Raw genomic sequence first — 21,747 nt, 5'->3', positions numbered from 1 at the left:
CAATATGCACATTCTTTCTCTTGAAATATGGGCCAAACGTTTATGCCACAAGAAGGAGGAACTTTCATTAGACCTTCCACGTTTCGAACTAACATTATTATGCAGGGAAACATTATGAGAAACACAAAGAGATTCTGAAAACAATTTATCTAAATAAATTCGATACAATCCGTTTTCCAAAATTCCATAACCAACAAAAATATTGTCTCGAAACATACTGAAACAACCCTGTCCAAAACTTAATTTAAAACCATCATTATCTAACTTAGAAACTGAAATTAAATTGCGTCCGAAGGAGGGAACATAAAGGGTATCCTCCAACTTCAACTTAAATCCAATGCTTAATTCCAAGCTAAACCTTCCAATGGCTTCTACAAAGGCTTTATCTTTATTCCCCATGTATAAGGAGGCCTCATTTGGATTTATGGTTCTTGTCGTAAGGAATCCCTGCAAGGAATTCGAAACATGTACATTAGAGCCTGAATATAGCCACCGTGTATTAGAAGGAACTTCAACATAATTTGATTCGAAACATACTAAAGCCAAAGGCTTACCCTTCTTTTCGAACCAATTCTTACGCTTTATGCAATCATTTTGAAAGTGACCAGGTTTCTTACAGAAAAAACAACTTTCCTGCTTCTTAATATTCTTCTTTATGCCAGATCCAGACAACTTATCAGAAGGGCCAGACTTCATGCCCTTTCTGTTTCCAAACTTACCCTTAGATTTTCCGCTTACATGATGCACATGATGTGCCTGGGATAAGCCAGTACTCTTACTTGAGGCATCAGCCTCATCTTTCTGTTTGATTCTTGCTGCTTCCTGAACCAGTTTATTGGTCAATTCATTAACACTCCAAATTTTCTTAACAGTGTTGTAATGAAGATGGAAAGCATCAAACTTATCAGGTAAAGAGTTGATGATAAACTGGGCGAGGAACGGATCCTCAACTTTCATGCCCAGTTTTCCCAAATTAGCTGCCAGATTCGTCATGTGTAACACATGCTGTTGCATGGTGGTTACACTCTCATTATACTTAGCAGTGGTAAGTTCAGACATAAGCCTTCCATCTACCGCTTTATCGGTAGTCTGAAAGCGTTCTTAATGATTTCCATGTACTTACCGGGCGTGTTACTGACTGTCTCGAAATGGAGGACTTAATGTTTGGTGCAGTGGTAAGACGCAAAAACTTTAGGCAAAGACTATCAGATTTCTTCCACCAGTTATACTCTTCAAGTACTTCTTTTACTCGCATCAGAAGCTGGTTTAGCTGGAGCTGACCCAGTAAGCACTTGATCGAGTTCAAGGATCCCTAAATAGAACTCGAGATGCTCTTTCCATTCTGAGTAATTAGTACCATCAAGTTGTGGAACAGCTTGGACACAGTTATTGAGAGAGCTTTGCAAATGATCGCATTATGAACAATGCTCAAAACATTAGGCTTTGAGTTTAACACACAATAGCAATTATGACTAAGACTTGAAACTTAAATGAGTAACTCATAAACATTTATCAGGCAAGTATAGTATTTGTGGACAACCTACACATGCTTAATTACATAATAGAGTATACTCTCCTCAATGAGTGTTTCACTTTAATGTCAGGTTACCTGTGGGTAAAACCTTAATACAAGTTACTTTACTCTCCTTAATGGGTGTTTTACTTTAATGTCAGGTTACCTGTGGGTAAAACCTTAATACAAGTTACTTTACCCCATTAGATGCTTAGTCGGAAATTCACTACATAATTTGAATCCACTGTGGCGAACCTCAACCTAATGTGAATGTTCAATATGATTCCATTATGAGATTTGATCGCGTACGAGATGAAATCACTGTGGTGAATTTCAACTTGTCATAATTCGAAAGTCTCTTACATTCTATATCAAATGATATATTTACACAAATAATATGTAGGCTTACAACAACAATATGATAATTATATTAACTTATGTACTTAATATCATACATAATCAAACATAAATATCGATGATAAAGGAACTTATTCATGCTTAAGAGCTTCGATCGAGTGAAACATTAGCTCAATCGAGAACTATTATGAATAAAACAAAAAATCATAATTATTATCACATCAAAATCCGACACTCAAAACTGATGAACAGTAACTTTTCTGCGTAAACAGTGCTCGTGAATAGTGCTGTCGGTGAACAGTGTAGATGTGCGATTAAGAACCATAAACAATAAAATAATAACATCATACGAATTGAAATAATTCGATTAGGACATCATAAGATTTGAAATAATTCAATTAGGGCATCATAAGAATTGAAATAATTCAATTAGGGCAGCGGAAACAATCATAATCAAACGAGTAAACAATCAATCATGAATGAAAATAATAACATCATAATTAAACATTAATTTCATTCAAAAGACATAATTGAAACATTAATCAGAACTATAACTGCAATCACAATCCTGCTCTGATAGACTGATACCACATGTAAACATAAATTTAGAGGATCTTGATTGCAGTGATAATTACAGATGAGTACTTACGTGGAGTGGCCATTAGATCTGATAAGGAGATTCCTTGAAATCAACAAGAAGATAAACTCCAATCTTTTGCCTTCTCATGCCTTCCTTATTCTCTAATTCTCTTCTTGTGTGTTTCTCTTAATGAATATGAATTAGGTTAAAACCACAAACAGGTGTAGCTTTTATTATATAGGTGGCAGGAGGGGCATAATTAGATAAGTGGGCCTAATATGTTAATGGCCTATAAACATTAACCGCATGTCAAAGATAAGTGGGCCTAATATGTTAACTACTACAAGCACGTCCATGACCTTTTAACACTATCAACCACAACATATACAAATCCATATCTTATGCTACACCAACACTCTACTTCCAAATATACTACCATATGAACAACCATCAAAATCTCTTTTATCGCATCCTACTCCTCTTAAGATAAATGTTACGTCCTCGTAACTCACTAATACTAAATCCTAGATATATCTTTTCATTATCCTCATCACCACCGCATGTCAAAGATAACCACCTATAACCTAAACACTCGCCATGCACATATCCAAGGCTCTCTTACTTAAACATTTTTCATACCTTAACTCGTACGGCACACCACCTAACCTATACCATAAAACTCGTAGCAAAATCACCTTACTAACTCTCCATTCTTACTGCAAAACAACATACCTCTCTATGTAAGGCACCTATCTCCCAAAAGCATAACTCACGATCTACACTCGTTACGTACACTCACACTAGATCCTCAAGTTCTTTTATTTATTACCGCAAAACTCATACAAAACTTAACATGACACTAATTCCCAACACCCTACACTCACTGTCCCAAAATCTGATTATGAACCTCCTGCATCGTCCAGATCAATACAACACATGTTCCACCAATCACTTACCATGACTATGTCTAAAGCCTCATCTTAAAACAAGATCAAAAGTACTGTAACAACTTCTGACAACTGTGTCCCATCAACAGAATGTCACTATACCATGACAACAACGAAAATATATACAACTCTCTTTCATATCATACTCTACCCTCATACCAAAACTTAACTGGTAAGGAACATCAATAAACAAAACAACTGTCTATCTGTACAAACTGAAACTCACAGGAAGCAACATCAAACAAAACAACAATTTATGTGTAACTGGTATGTACTTTCAAAACTCGAATCATAATCATCCCGCCTACTCCACCAAAACCGGTGACGACATCGCAACACCACCACCTACAGCCACACCGCAGTGCGAAAATACCCGCATCACAACACTAGGTACCGTGCCCGGATCATCACCCGAGGCACCACAACTACACCGATAGACATCACAACAGACACAATCCCATAAACACTGACCCAACATAACTTCTCGGACAAGAAAAATTTACTCAAATCCACTTTACTAGATCACAATGCAACATGTTATATGAATTAAACAGGTAATAATCTCATGAACATCATCCTTACCATTTCACGGAATAAACAAGTATCATCCATACACATACAATTTTAACTATCCATATATGCCAGATCAATCACATTATTACCTTTTGAACCTCATTCCATTAGTATATCGTACCCAACATAAATTACAAAACAATCATATAACAACTTTATAATTATCACACCATGCCACTTCTTGTGAGGTCAGAACCTCACACAAACATTTACACGTATCATAGACCCGTAATCACATCCACCTAGTCAATCATGATCACGTAAGTTACCACTCAACAAAGGTTACATGTCGCCCGAGCTTAACTCATATGCCCCTCATAACATATTCTCCCATTCACATATCCATCACCCCCTGCCAAATGTAACCATACTATTAATACTCAACTACTAACAATTGCCTCATATAACCACATCTTACACTCTCTCACAACCATACATATCAACCTGGTCTCTGCAAAATCAACCGCTTCAGAATTGTTACCTTTCTAATATACCATCACCCTTAACCACTAGTCACAAACCATATCACTACCACTGTCCGGACATCAAATCCTTACACTCATCTCTAAATATCACGATTTCTTTCCTATCTTTGGTTAACATCCCAAATAACGAACATCAAATCCATCAACAAAATTACTTCAACATTCTTCCCAATACCATTCTTAACTGTATCATCATCTAAATCTCCACCAAAATCTCATATCATGCAGATATTCTACCAACTTCTTACTTTCCTGAATTCCTCAAACCTCAAGACTAATCATGTTGTCCCGAAACTCCTCTATAACCATTAACTAACCTCTTCATGATTGGTAGCACACATCTCGACGACTCCTTACCTCTATATCACATAACTCCGGTCAACATTTCCTTAGTTTTATTCCCCTCATTCTTTTCTTTTACACTCTACAAAATCAATTAACCATTCAACTCCTTATCACTTCTACCTAACTCTTTAGTGTTCTGGTTACTTTCTCACTGCTCCAAAACTCACATCTAATTATTTCATATCGATATCATCTCACTCTTTCTTACCACAAATATTCTCTTATTATGTCATCAATCACCCTTGCCACTAATCCATCCATAGAATCAACGTTTACTGTTCAACAATTACATCTCTAGAAATCAAAATTCCTTTCATACCGCTAATTGCCCACGGAAATCACACAGTAGTTTCATCTCTTACTAAACCAAATCTCCCAAACTCATTCAATGTCTACAAGTCCACCTCGCGACATGTCTCCACAAAGTTCACTATATACTACTCTTCTCAACCCTTTTAAAACGAACTTTCACTATGTATATTCTTAACCCACACGACTCCTAACCATCCCCCTCCATGATTCTTCACACATCTCAAGATGCCACCATTTGCGTCCCTCATTTCAATCTTTTCATTCTCACGTTCCATAAACTCACATCATCCCTTGCCCACATTTAATTACTTTTGCATTACTCAACGTACAAACATATCGCTCATTTCATCTCACAAAACATGTTCTATGTCTCCATAAACCATAACGATCTTCCTTTTCTTTTTCCACTATCTATCACAACCACGTATAACTCATGTCCTCCCACCGAACTCATACTCACCACAGGTGCCACTCACTACACCACAAGATTGGGTAACTTACGTGTCAAGACCAACGTACATGTAAAACAATGTATAAAGAAGCAAAATAACAACTTTGAATTAAACATAATATGCAACGAATTCAAAAGATAAGCATATGACCCAAAACAGGGGTCACTAGATCGAGTACAGGACACTCGATCGAGTAAGTGACTTACTTGATCGAGTAGGTGAAGATCAGAAGCACGTAAAACAAATTACCAGGGCTACTCGATCGAGTAACTAATGTACTCGATCGAGTCCCCCCCTACTCGATCGAGTACCAAGGCTACTCGATCGAGTACCTACGCATTTCTCAGCACTGTTCAGTTTTCGTAAAACAGTCATAACTCGCTCATTTCTTGGTCGTTTTGGGCGTGTGACCTATCATTAGAATCGTAAAAGGACAAGCTATCACCTCCAATTAGAATCACATTTAAATAATTTATGCATCTCAAGTTATAACAGTTTAAAGACAACCTCCCTATTATCGAAAACACAACTACTTGATTTTACTTCCCAACAACTTAAACGACAACATGGTAAACAAAAACAACTCGATGCTCATAAAACCAGTATCCCTAACCACATGTTACTAACTTCAAAAGCCAAGCAACAAATAACTCGATGCACATATATCATTCAACTTACCAATCACATATTACCCACATGTTTTTATTATATAACTTTACGTAAACAAAATCGCAATTATATGACATCAAGTATCATATTCACATGTTACTAGCATAACAACCTTATAAAATCTCTTCCATCATACAACATGCGTTAAAAAAAATCATATTATCATGCAATAATTATCATCTTTTTCCACCAATTATTCATGCTCTTATTCAAACTTTCAGCTATATAAACTCGTACAACACTACCAACAACATATATGTATACATAACTCTATGTATAACTCCAATCAAACAAATTTTCTTTCCGTATTTTTATAATGCCATATCGTAAAACAACTATCATACTTTCAATCAATAACTTACGAAATCACATCATCACCATCCTTTCTACACATTCCCCATTCTCAACATACATACATCCACTGATTCATGCCACACATCACTACATAGGTACACAATACACAAGGTAAACACATAGCGATCCCGACTCATATCCTATAGTGTCCGGTTCAAAATTGTAGGGCGAGTTCGCGACTTTAGGACGTCTCCCAAGTCTTTGCATTAGCTCCTACAACATTTACCCCGGGTTCATTTTATTTGACTCCCTATGTTTATTGTGTTCATTGGTTACATGTTTCAGGATCGTCGCTCTGATACCATTTGTAACACCCCCATACTCCAAGTGCCTTACCAGGACCACTTAGGTATAAGGATACTACCATCTCGGTCGCCCGAGGCAATGAATATCATAAGACAATAAAGAAACGTACTTTAAAAGTAATTATAGTTTAAGTGATTACATGTTCAAAACCAAAACTGATAAAAGGAAACACAAGTTCTCAAAACTATCTACTATCAAAATACTATCAAGCGTCAGACACAGCAGAAGACTTCTAAACTGCAACGTGGTGACTCATCCCAACTATCCCATACACATCGTCTCATACCTGCTTAATAACTGCTCACCACCCCCAAATGAAAAACCACAGTTTTAAAAACATTTAAACGGGGTCAGTACTAATCACACAATTTATATGATCCAACAACACAACAAACAACATAGCTCAAACAGTCACACACACAATCACACCCACTCCTATCAATCTCCGTCACCGATCGTCCTTTGGACTGGACCAGCCGCCGCGTGGGGGACCGCAGTCGTTCCCACATAAGCTCCGCTCATCATACCGAGCGATAACCCTGTCCCATTAATGTGCACATCCCCTTCCGTGGCGTGTTCCACGAAGGGTGAAACTAGGGCGTGAAGCCACTCCCGCAAGTGACTCCACTCAGCTGAGAACGCATCTCGAGAACCAGAGACAATCAATCAACAATATACAATCACAACCGTCTGAATCAATCAACAATCACTAACTACAGCACAATCACCACACATTATGTAATTAATCCGAGTAGGGAAACCCTACACGGAATGCAACACAAACATCGACGATCTAGCAAATTTGTCTCAAAACCTTTCCTCTACGAACCCTTCTCTTATACACATAATCATACAATTATCACCTAATCAACATAACCCTCCCAAAACCCCCAAATCTACCCAATTAGGGTTTTAAACAAACTCAAATAAACAGTATAAAATTGGTATGCAGATCTTACCCTTGACGCAAGGAACACTATGATGCAAAGAACAAGATGATCCGACACTCCAAGCCTTGGGGATTTGCCAACAACGCGACGAGAGAGAACTACGTAACTCCTTTTTCTTTTGAAGGGTTTAGAAAGGTTAAAAGTGATTAAATAAACTGACGGAAACCTTTTATATCAAACTCGCGTTATTAGCAAAACCCGTCAAATCATTCCCGATTGGCCGGCTACTCGATCGAGTAGCTAAGGTACTCGATCGAGTGCCCCTTACTCGATCGAGTATCTACGTTACTCGATCGAGTACCCAACAGGTCAGAAACTATTTTAAAACGCAACACACCCTTACTCGACAGAGTAAGGCCTACTCGATAGAGTACCCAGAGACTCATAAAACCATAGTATTACAGTTGGTCCTTTTGTTGTTAGTGTTTCAAAGTAATCGGAGTAGATTACATCACTTATCAATAAAAGAAGATTGGACGTAGGCCTTTAGAGTGTCGGCCGAACCAATTCAAAATCGTTGTGTTGTTTATCTCTTCGCTTTTTATTCCGCTGTTCCTTATTTTGTTTGCTTTGCTTTGCTTAACCTTCGAAGTAAAAGTTCCATATACTGTCACATTTGGTCTGCGATCATACTCCATAAATCGAGACAAATAGCTAATCGTAAAGCAGTTGTTACTTTCATACTTCAGCAAACATTCATTTTAATACTCGTTTAATTTCTCAATATTATTCGAAGTATTCTTATTTTAAATATAACATTTGCAAAGCCATCAGTAACAATCTGTCTCACTGTTGCTTTAGTCAGTTCAACAATACGCCTTTTAACTTTCATTTAAAAGGGGTGTTTGTTAGATACTTGAGATATCATTCCATTTGACTAACTTAAATCAATTAAGTTTGGTTAAAAATTTTAAATAGTACCTAATTCACCCCCCTCCCCCTCTTAGATACTTGAATCCATAAACTCAACATATATGATGTTTTCAGGTCTGGGTTCACCTTAATTAGCTTGCACATTTTGTCCTGCAAGTTGTTTCAAACACAGTTATTTCCTTTCAAAGTTTTGCGAGTAATCACGGAAAGTAAGTTGCTTAAACATACCCATTCGTCATTTTCCTTACAGAGCTGTGCGAGTAAGTCCACGGGAGTAGTGCCATGATAGTCTTGGATGGTCTTTTGGACCTCAATATCAAGTAGAAGTGCCTTAACGAAATGTATATCCTTTCTTTCTAGTGCACGCTGTAATGCAGTTGCACCATCATGATCTGTCATGTTCTTAAGCTCGGTGATAGCTGGATTTTTAAGGAAATTGAGGTAATCTTTGTAAGCGTTCAGTTTTAAATGGTGTAAAGGAGTGTCATTTTTTAGGCGACAAGCCCTTGGAAGGTCTTCGCATGTTTCAACAAAGGCAGAAACAGCGAGATTTTCTTCTCTTTTACAAGCTTCAATCCAATCAAAGTCTTCTTTATGTAAAAGAGAAGGTTTGGTCAATAAATCAAGTAGCCAATGAGTATTTGCTTGATTAGCCTAGTCGACCGCTGTCTTTCCATAACCATCGTGCAAGTTCATCATCCACCAATATTTCTTAAGCAACCTTTTGCCGATGCTCTCTGCATTCATGATGAACTTGTTTTAATTAAAAGAATTAATTCAATCCACTGCTTACTTGTTACATATCTTTAACAAACAATTATCCACCAAAATAAAATTAAAGAAGCATACCTGGGCAGGAGGATAAACTATGCAATACAGTAGTACCATCATTGCGACGAAGCATGTTGAATCGCGGATCGTTAATTCTCCTTATCTCATCCACAACTTTTTCGTATCCAGACTTGACGGCGAGAAAGAACGGACTTTCACCCCTATAGTTGCGAATCGTACACAGGTCGGGATAGGTTGACAGAGTTTCGAGAGCTAGTTCTTGTGTTGACGTTGAATTCAAGGCGGAATGCAATGCTGTATTTCCATCGTCGTCTAAACAGCCACCATATTTTTCCCAGAACAACCTTTCTACATTCCCTGTATTTACAAATGTTAGAGACCTTGGCATCTACTGAATTCAAAATTTTTTATACTAATTATAAACGTCAACTAAATGATTGGGTAAAGAAACATATTATTCACTATCTTACGCATGAAGGTCTAGGCTCTGTTTGCTCAGAGCAGCACATCCTCTGCCCCATTTCATGTATCACATTAGCACTTTGATATATAATGTTACCATTTTTATTATTTCAATTGTGACGTGTCTAGATCTTATGGGGATGAGACACGAGATGAGACATAAAAGTGGGACAGTTGATCTCTACCATGTTTAGGAACCTAAGAATTTGGAATTGAATTCCATGTGTTTGTTTAATTGTCTCTAAGTTTGATACACTTCATGTCTTTGTTTAACTGTCTATGCGTTTTTCCATTCAAATAATCTATTGCAAGGACGACCTTTTGATCGAGAGACTAGCTTGCATCATAGAATAGCATAAACTTGGTAGGGAAGGCTATTACGACATGACTTGCTAGAGCCCGCTAGTTGGATCTTAGGCAGTCGCAAGGCCGAGAGGACGTGACCCGAGTCTAGGCAATACTTCACTTTTGACCCCTACTGTTATTAAAATCTTTTGTCATTCAAATGAACCGGATTGACCCTAATTCTTCCCCTATTTGATTCCATTTATTTGCATCTTCTTGTGTTTTTTTTAAGTTAATTAGTTTAGAACTCACCCTTTTCTATTCGCTTTTTGAGGTGTGCGTTCACCTATGGATGGTTATAAAGGATGATTCATGTCAGCCGACCCCAAATCATTTTGGGATTAAGGCTCTGATGTTGTTGTTGTTGTAATTAGTTTAGAACTCAAAGTAAGCAAATTAAGACTTATAATCATCGTAGCTCACTGTCCTTGTAGTTCGACCTCAACATCCCTATCTATTTAGGCAGTGTTTGGAAACACAGAATTGATTTCATTTTCATGATTTCAATTGTAGAAATTCAAATGTTTGAATTCAATTTCAAATCCAATTCCAAAATTGCGTTTGGGAAACCCATGGAAGTGGAATTGGAATTGAACTTGGGCGAGACGGATATGGGTCGAGGTCAGTGGATGTTTTATATTTGAAAAAATTAAATATTGTCTCGGAAAATATTTACGATCGGAAAAAATATCATAAATAAAAATATTTTGATGAAATTTGCATCACGAAATAAAACGTAAGTGATGGAATTGAAATGATTTGGTAGGTATTTGGAAACCCCAAATTTTAACTAGCTTGGAATTGATAAGAAATTGAGTCAATTCCAATTCCAAACTCTAGGAGTTCCCAAACACTTGAAATATCTCAATTACGGAATTCAATTTCAATTCAAGGTCCCAAACATACCATATTTAGTTTTGATTTGATGACGACTCTACGTACATCTATCAATCTAACATCCATGTAGTAATCCTATCAATCTCTCCGATCCTTCTTTAGTCATAGATAATAAGTAGAGAAAGGTAAAAGAGTAGTAGTGACCTGTGCAATTAGTAGCAAGACTAGCAAGCGTCAAGAAATCTATGGAGCCGACAATAGAAGTAGCAGGTTGAGGAGACTTCAATATCATCTCAGCAACACGATTGAAGCCCTTATTGAGCGCGTAGTAGAGCGGGGTGTTGCCGTCCTTATCAGCATTGGTGCAGCTCTCTAGTTCTGGATCCATTAACAGTATCTCCATCACACATTTCTCATCCACCTCTTTAAGTCCCAACACCAGGTTTAATGGCGTATGCTTATCCTGAGTCAATGCTAACCAAGGCTTGACATGATCCTCATCATCCCACGACAATGATTCGTACATTTCTCTAATACATTTGATCACAGAGATGTTGGCATGGTAAGCCGCTAAGTGAAGCGGGGTATACGAATCTGAGTCTGTAATAAGGAGGAGTTGTTTGAGGATATTTGTGGGCAGAATATTCATAGCTTCCTTCATAAACCCCACCTTGGCATCAAATACGGCAATGTGGAACATGGACCTTCCCCAATCGGATAGAGCGAGGAAGTATTCGGGAGGGTTGTACGGTGACTGCATCTTCCAGAAACCTCCAATCTCCCTGACTAACCGCCTCCCGCAACTCCCACTCCATCCTCATTTCAACTTCTTTTTGTAAAAATGGTGATTTTTATTTGTCAACTCTAATTTGATTCATACTCCTACAACTCCTGCAGTACTGCACTATATAATACTACTATGTCCTCTTGCCCACTACTACCTCCAAATTCATTTTCTTTTATTCTTTTAAATATGCTTTAACGCTACTAGTCGTCAATGTCATCTACCTTTTTTTTTTTTTTTTTAATATTTGAGCGTAAAAAAAAAATGTCTTCTAGGCTTGGTAAACAAACGATTTGTTCAACGTATGAGCCGGATCAAGTATGATGTACTACATAATACATACGTACTAGTATTGGTGCTCGGCTTCGCCCAGACTACCTCTACTTATCATTAATTTTTTTTTTCATTAAATAAAATTTCTTAAAGTTACATAACCCATAAATTTATCATTAATATCCTAAAATTATAATGAAATAAATTTTGAGACAAATTCAGTACTCCCGCTATTAATATTTTACACTTATTAATGAAACAATAGTAATAACATTTCACTACTCGCCCGTAATCATTGTTACTTTTACTACTCCCGCCGTAATTATTGTTACTGTCACTACTGCCACATTAATATTGATAATTTCACTACTCCCACCGTAATTATTGTTACTCTTATTATTGCCGCATTAATATTGATTATTTCACTACTCCAGTTGTTGTTTCTACCACTCTCATTAATCTTGTTCATAATATTGTTACTTTTACTATTCAAATGAGTGATTATTATCATATAGCTATATCCAATGTTACTACAATTCTTTTTTTTTTTACTGACGAAATTACTTTTACTACTTATCTTGCAATTTTAAGAGTATTATATTTTTATATAAATATATTACATATATGCATTAAATCATTTCGAAAGAATTATGCAATATTATATATTATGAAATCTAACTTGAAATATTTATAACCTACTTATTATATTTTTGTATGTTAAATAATAACATCTCTATATATACATCTAATAAATTATAAAATTTAATAAAATTGCATTGATTTTAAAGTTAATATATAATTTTATGATGATAATAATTAATACCATAAGTGTGCATGTTTATACTAATTAATTATTTTATTTTAAGGAAATTGACCATCTTCTAGTCTTCTATAAATATTTAGGAAAATTACCAGGCATCTTCTTTCTTTTAGTCTACTTGAAATTGTGCATCTTAATTAATTATTTTATTTTAAGGAAATTAACCATCTTAATTAATTATTTTATTTTAAGGAAATTCACCATGTTTAGGAAAATTACCAAGCTTCTATATAATTTAATTTTAATCCAAACTATATAATATTTGCATTGAGATCCCTTAACCGGGTCCATCACACGGTGCTATTGATTTAAAACTATATAGTATAATTAATTCGCATAACTTTATTTAATTACATTGAAGTCCCCTGATTTCTGGATTTAATATATAGTATTGATAAATGGGAACAAATAATAGCGAATGTGTATAGCGCAATAGTACAAATAATGATAAGTGGGAACAAATGCATAGAGTACAAAATTACTAATGTGATGGCATAAAGTTTTATTTAAGACGGGTAAATCATCAATCAATACTATATATTAATTCCAGAAACCAAGGGACTTCAATGTAATTAAAGAAATCTATACAAATTAATTATACTATATAGTTTTAAATCGATAGCACTGTGTGATACACCCGATTAAGGAATCTCAATGCAAATATTATATAGTTTGGGTTAAACTTAAATTATATAGAAGCTTGGTAATTTTCCTAAACATGGTTAATTTCCTTAAAATAAAATAATTATTTAAGATAGTCAATTTCCTTAAAATAAAATAATTAATTAAGATGGTCACTTTCAAGGAGACTAAAAGAAAGAAGATTTCTGGTAATTTTCCTAATATTTATAGAAGACTAGGAGATGGTCAGTTTTCTTATAATAAAATAATTAATTAGTATAAACATGCACACTTATGGTATTAATTATTATCATCATAAAATTATATATTAAATTTAAAATCTATGCAATTTTATTAAACTTTATAGTTTATTAGATGTATAAAGATGTTAATTATTTAACATACAAAAATATGATAAGTAGGTTATAAATAATTCAAGTTATATTCCATAATATATAATATTGCATAATTATTTCGATTTGATTTAATGCATATATGTAATATCAATCAATACTATATATTAAATCCAAAAATCAAGGGACTTCCATGTAATTAAAGAAAGTTATACAAATTAATTATACTATATAGTTTTAAATCACTAGCACCGTGTGATGGGCCCGATTAAGGGATCTCAATGCAAATATTATATACTTTGGGTTAAAATTAAATTATGTAGAAGTTTTGTAATTTTCCTAAACATTTTTAAGAGCCTAAAATATGGTCAATTTTCTTAAAATAAAATAATTAATTAAGATGGTCAATTTCCTAAAAATAAAATAATTAATTAAGATTGGTTAATTCCAAGGAAACTGAAAGAAAGAAGATCTTTGGTAATTTTTCTAAATATTTATAGAAGACTAGAAGATGGTTAATTTCCTTAAAATAAAATAACTAATTAGTATAAACATATACATTTATGCTATTAATTATGTTAATCATAAGATTATATATTAAATTTAAAATCTATGCAATTTTATTAAACTTTATAGTTTATTAGATGTATAGAGATGTTAGTTATTTAACATACAAAAATATGATAAGTAGGTTATAAATAATTCAAGTTATATTCCATAATATATAATATTGCATAATTATTTCGATTTGATTTAATGCATATATGTAATATCAATCAATACTATATATTAAATCCAAAAATCAAGGGACTTCCATGTAATTAAAGAAAGTTATACAAATTAATTATACTATATAGTTTTAAATCACTAGCACCGTGTGATGGGCCCGATTAAGGGATCTCAATGCAAATATTATATACTTTGGGTTAAAATTAAATTATGTAGAAGTTTTGTAATTTTCCTAAACATTTTTAAGAGCCTAAAATATGGTCAATTTTCTTAAAATAAAATAATTAATTAAGATGGTCAATTTCCTAAAAATAAAATAATTAATTAAGATTGGTTAATTCCAAGGAAACTGAAAGAAAGAAGATCTTTGGTAATTTTTCTAAATATTTATAGAAGACTAGAAGATGGTTAATTTCCTTAAAATAAAATAACTAATTAGTATAAACATATACATTTATGCTATTAATTATGTTAATCATAAGATTATATATTAAATTTAAAATCTATGCAATTTTATTAAACTTTATAGTTTATTAGATGTATAGAGATGTTAGTTATTTAACATACAAAAATATAATATAAGTTGGTTATAAATAAGGGTAATGATAAATACAACCCACTAGGTTGTATTTAAGAAAACAAAAGAGGAAATAAAATCTTGATATAGGCATTAATTGTACTGGTTAATGTGTAAATTAGTTCTTAATTCCTAAATTAATATCCAAATTAGAAGGTATTTAATGTTTAAATACAACCCAATAGGTTGTATTTAGCATTACCCTAGAAATATTTCAAGTTAGATTTCATAATATATAATATTGCATAATTGTTTCGATTTGATTTAATGCATATATGTAATGTATTTATATAAATATAGAATCCTGTTAAAATTGCATGCTTAAGTAGTAAAATTAATTTCGTCAGTAAAGAAAAGAATTATATTAACATTGGATATAGTTATATGATAGTAATAACTCATTTCAATAGTAAAAATAATAATATTATCAACGAGATTAGTGAAAGTGGTAGAAACAACAACGGGATTAGTGAAATAATTAATATTAATGCCGCAATAGTGAAAGTAACAATAATTACGGCGGAAGTAGTAAAATTATCAATATTAATGCGGCAGTAGTGACAGTAACAATAATGACGGCGGAAGTTGTGAAAGTAACAATGATTACGGGCAAGTAGTGATATGTTATTACTATTGTTTCATTAATAAGAGTAAAATATTAATAGCGGGAGTGGTGAATTTGTCTCAAAATTTATTTCATCGTAATTTTAGGATATGTCATAAAACAATATATTAATGATAAATGTATGGGTTATGCAACTTTAAGTAATTTTATTTAATGAAAAAAAAAATTAATGGTAAGTAGAGGTAGCCCGAGAGAAGCCGGGCACCAATACTAGTATTTATATAAATATATAATCCTCTTAAAATTGCATGTCTAAGTAGTAAAAGTAATTTCATTAGTAAAGAACACATTAACTATAAGAGAATGCGAAGATTAGGCGATTTTTAGGCGATTTCTAGGGTTAGCTAATTGCAATGGCAAAGAACAAAAATCCTACGAAAAATAATTCTCCTCAAGCATCTTCTTCTCTAAATCAATCACAAAATACTAATATGCAATCAAATATTAATAATAATCAAATAAATAATAATTCTACTAGCAGTAATAATAATGATACTTATGAACAGGATATTGCGAAAATCCGTGCTGAGGTGATAGCGATGCTTCAGAAGGCTGGAATTGATACAACGACGTATAAGAAGGGGAACGCGAATGAAGCTGCGATGGTGGAAGAGGTTGTAGACAGTCACAGCAGTGAGGAGGTGGTTCAACCTGGTAAATTGGCGCCTATTGCAGAACATGAGCAGGAGACTGCTGAGAAAGGTACTACTCTAAAACTTACATTAGAAGATGTCCAGGAAGAGATAGATTACTGGTCTCAGGCAGTGTATGGCTATGTGATGGGGGCTAATCCGCCATGGGGGGCTATGGAAGGTTATCTGAGAAGAGAATGGAAGGATTATGAAATTTCTAAGATCTCCTTTTTACCTAATGGTCTGTTTGTGGTACATTTTGCAAAATTGGAGCATCTTAAGTTAGTTTTGGCTAAGGGGATGTTCTTATTTGATGGGAAGCCGGTAATAATAAGGAAATGGGAACCTAATACCAAAATATCTAAGGTTTCTGTAAAATCAGTACCAATTTGGATGAAACTTGTAGGACTGGACTTGAAGTTCTGGGGCAATAATTGCTTAGCGAAATTGGCTTCATTAGTTGGTAAGTTTGTGAGGATTGATGATGTTACTATAGATAGAACTCTGCTAGGATACGCAAGGGTAATGATTGAGGTTGATGTTGATCAACAATTCCCTAATAAACTGATGTTTGAGGATGAACTGGGACAAAGTGTAACTGTTCTGCTGGAGTATGACTGGTTACATATCACATGTCAGAAATGTAAAGGAATTGGGCATAAAACTGTTCAATGCAGGGGCAGATATGGTGGGTTGAGGAAGACTGCACAGAACAATAGACCAAAGCCTGTTCAACAAGTATGGCAGAAGAAAATCCCAGTTCAGAGCAATTTGGACACCACTGAATACCCTATACTGTCCAAGGAATCTATAGGGGGTGGTGTGAGTATGGTGGAAAAACCTAAGGAGGCTTCAGGAGAGGTTGGTAATGGGCCGGTGACTCCTGCAACTACTACTCTATCAACTGGTGGGAGATTGTCCTTCACTCCAGCTAGGATTCTAACAAGGATAACTAGACATGAATCAAGATTACAAGGAGGTAAAGAAGGTCAACTTGTAATGAACTTTAATGCTGAAATGGCTAAGAATACTGAAATGGTTGATAAAGGAGGGGGAGGGGGGGTAGCCTCGTCTTCCCATGAGTAGATTTGGATTCTGGAACGTGAGGGGCTTAAATAGTGTGCTAAAACAAAAAGATGTTAAGTGGTGTCTACATCAAGCTAATGTGGACCTATTTGGGCTCCTAGAGACTAGGGTAAAACCTGTGTCTTTGAATAAAGTAGCTGATAATGTGTGTCATGGATGGTCTTATGTTACTAATCATACTCACCATAATGGGGGGAGAATTTGGGTTCTGTGGAGGGACCAAAAAATGAAGGTGGATGTTATTTCTATGGCTGCTCAATATATTCATGTCAAGGTGACAAATAAGCTAGATTCTGATATTTTCTTTGCTACTTTTGTTTATGGATTCAATAAAATTGAAGATAGAGTTCCTCTTTGGGATGCTTTAGTGCAGTTTAATATGGTGGAACCATGGGTGGTTTTGGGAGATTTCAATAATGTCCTGTTTTCTAATGAGAAGATTGGCCTGCCAGTTAAAGATGCTGAGGTGTTGCCATTTCAAAATACTATTGATGCTTGTGAGCTGCAGGATATGAAATGTACTGGTGCGTTTTTCACTTGGAATAACAAGCAACCTAGCAACACAAGGGTCTTTAGTAGAATAGACAGAGTGTTGGTGAATGATGGCTGGATGATAAAATGGATGGACTATTTTGCTTACTATGCTCCTGAGGGAGAGTTTGATCATTGTCCCTGTATTATAGAGTGTGGGGATACTCAGCTGAAGAAAAGGAAAGCATTTAAATTTTTTAATATGTGGACTAGGGTACCTGATTTCAAGGAGATAGTGAGAGTTGGTTGGACTGAGAATATTCAGGGGACTTGTATGTATAGAGTGGTGCAAAAACTGAAAAAACTTAAACCTCGGTTTAGTGTGCTTAACAAGGAGTTGTTCTCTGATGTGGAAAGAAATGCTGATATTGCTTATGGCATTTTGCTGGATTACCAAAAACAACTTCAAGCTGATCCTTATAATAAGGTTCTAATGGATACTGAAGCTCAGGTTAGGGAAAGTTATCACATGTTAGCTAAGGCAAGGGAGGATTTTCTCAAACAAAAAGCTAAATGTGATTGGGCTAAGGATGGAGATATCAATAGTGCTATGTTTCATAGGATTATTAAGCAAAGACAGATTCATAATAAGGTCATTCAAATTGAAGATGGTAATGGCAGGGTTTGTAAAAAACCTGAGGAAATCCTTCAAGCTTTTGTTGAGTACTATACTGATTTGCTGGGTACTAATGCTAGTACAAGTGGCTTCTACACTAACATTGTTACCAAGGGCAAGCAGGTACTTGAAGAGGATTGGGGGCATCTTATTTCTATTCCAACTGCTGCTGAGATTAAACAAACTGTGTTCTCTATTCCTGATGATAAAAGTGCTGGACCTGATGGGTATTCCAGCTGTTTCTACAAAGCTGGGTGGGATATTTTGCGAGGGGATATTTGTAATGCTATTAGGGACTTCTTTAGCCAGGGGAAGCTGCTGAAACAACTCAATAGCACTAACTTGGTATTGATCCCTAAGGTGGATAATCCCATTTCTGTTAAAGAATTTCGTCCATTGGCTTGTTGCAATACTCTCTACAAAATTATATCCAAGCTACTTTGTTCTAGATTGGCTGAGGTGTTACCTAAACTTATTAACTCTTCTCAGTCTGCCTTTATTAAAGGGAGAAGTATCATGGGTAATATTTTAATTAGCCAAGACCTTGTGAGGCTATATATGAGGAGAAGTGATTCCCCTAGATGCTTGATGAAGGTAGATTTAAGAAAAGCTTATGACTCCATTGAGTGGAAGTTTGTGCAACAAATGCTCAAGAGTCTTAATTTCCCTCCTCAGTTCATTCAGATGATTATGCAATGCGTCACTACAACTACCTATTCTATTGTTATCAATGGTCAGATCCATGGTTTTTTTAAAGGCAAAAGGGGATTGAGGCAAGGGGACCCTCTTTCTCCTCTTCTTTTCACTTTGTGCATGGAGTATCTTAGTAGGTTGCTTGAGGAAATGTGTATAAAGCCTAATTTTACTTTCCATCCTCTCTGCAAGGGCACCAAGTTGACTCACCTTATGTTCGCTGATGACCTCCTCCTTTTTTGCAAGGGTGACATTAACTCTATTGTGACTATTATGGAGGCCTTCTCTTACTTTTCTGCTACTTCTGGCTTGAAGATTAGTAATGAGAAATCTGATATGATTCTTAATGGAGTCTCTAATGAGATTGAAGCTGCAATTCTTGATTATACTGGTTTTAAGAAAGGGACCCTTCCCTTTAAATATCTGGGGGTGAGAATCTCTCATAAAAGGCTGTCTAAAAATGATTGTAGTTTATTGGTGGATAGGATGGTGGCTAGAATTAGGGGCTGGAATAAGAGGAAGATTTCTTATACATGGAGACTCACCTTGGTTAAATCTGTGCTTAATACTATCCATTTGTATTGGGCACAAATTTTTATTTTGCCTGTGGGGATCATAGACAGAATTAAAGCTCTGTGCAGGAACTTCTTGTGGGAAGGCATAGACAATTATTCCAAAGCTCCTCTTGTAGCCTGGAGTACCATTTGTAAAGGGAAGGATAAGGGTGGTCTGGGTATGTTTGATAGTAAACAATGGAATGTAGCTGCTGTAGGGCGGCTGGTTTGGTGGATATACAGCAAAAAAGACCATCTTTGGATACAATGGATTGATAAAGTATACCTGAAAGGCAGAGGTTGGAAAGATTATATGCCTACTGCTGCGAGTTCATGGGCTTGGAGGAAAGTTTGTGAGGTGAAGGAGAAAATGAAGGATGCGTATGTAAATGATAAGTGGTTGGGGGGAGATGGTGAGTATACAATAGCTAGTGGTTATGAATGGCTTACTAGGAATGAGGATCAAAAAGTGCCCTGGACTAAGATTGTTTGGAACCATCTCAATGTTCCAAAACATTGTTTTATAATCTGGTTAATGAAGCAGGAAAGGCTCCTTACCCTTGACAGACTTAACAGGATGAGGGTTACCAGTCAGACTACATGCTATCTTTGTGGAGTGCACCCTGAAAATCATCAACATCTTTTTCAGGATTGTTACTATTCTAGAAAGTGTTACAACAATTTGAATGCGTGGTTGGACAAACAGGTGAGAACTTTGGTGAGCTCAGAACAAGTGCTGAGGATGCGAAGACTGTCAGGATTCATCAGGTTATTATTGAGTGCACTGGTTGTGGCTACTCAGTATCATATTTGGATGGCCAGGAATGTGTGCAGGAATGACATGTATGTGATCAGACCAGAGAAGCTTATTGAAGCAGTCAAGGAGGATTTAAAAATGAGATTGATGCACTGCCAGTTAGGACAGCTAAAAAGAGAGGATATTGTTTGGTGTATTGGTAGAGGTCTTATGTGTAAGGGTCATTAGTTGAGAGAAAGTAGGTGATGTCGTGTCTGTATGCCTAGTGATAACTGAACTGTATCAGGCTTGAGGTTTGTATTTCGGTTGGTGATGCCCATTGTGCCTATTTTAATACTACTTACATTTCCACCAAAATTTCATCAGTAAAGAAAAAGAATTATAGTAACATTGGATATAGTTATATGATAGTAATAACTCATTTGAAGAGTAAAATTAACAATATTATCAACGAAATTAGTGAGAGTGGTAGAAACAACGGGAGTAGTGAAGTAATCAATATTAATGCAACAATAGTGAAAGTAACAATAATTACGGCGGGAGTAGTGAAATTATCAATATTAATGCGCAGCAGTGACAGTAACAATAATTACGGCGGGAGTAGTTAAAGTAACAATGATTATGGGCAATTAGTGAATGTTATTACTATTGTTTCATTAATAAGAGTAAAATATTAATAGCGAGATTAGTGAATTTGTCTCAAAATTTATTTCATCATAATTTTAGGATATGTTATAAAAAATATATTAATGATAAATTTATGGGTTATGTAATTTTAAGTAATTTTATTTAATGAAAAAAGTTAATGGTAAGTAAAGGTAGCCTGGCCGAAGCCGGACACCAATACTAATACTATATATTAATTCCAGAAACCAATGGATTTCAATATAATTAAAGAAATCTATACAAATTAATTATATTATATAGTTTTAAATCGATAGCAC

General features: G+C 35.0%; 1 pseudogene; it reads right to left on the bottom strand.

Annotated features, from left to right (window-relative positions):
- The window catches only part of LOC141656014 (uncharacterized), a 61,384-nt pseudogene extending 51,921 nt beyond the window's left edge, over positions 1–9,463 (bottom strand).
- Between the last annotated feature and the right edge of the window lie 12,284 nt (positions 9,464–21,747).

This window comes from Silene latifolia, chromosome 5 (assembly GCF_048544455.1).
Source record: "Silene latifolia isolate original U9 population chromosome 5, ASM4854445v1, whole genome shotgun sequence".
In the NCBI taxonomy this organism is placed as follows: domain Eukaryota; kingdom Viridiplantae; phylum Streptophyta; class Magnoliopsida; order Caryophyllales; family Caryophyllaceae; genus Silene; species Silene latifolia.
The sequence above is the reverse complement of the archived record's forward strand: the minus strand, read 5'-3'. Positions and strand labels throughout refer to the sequence as shown.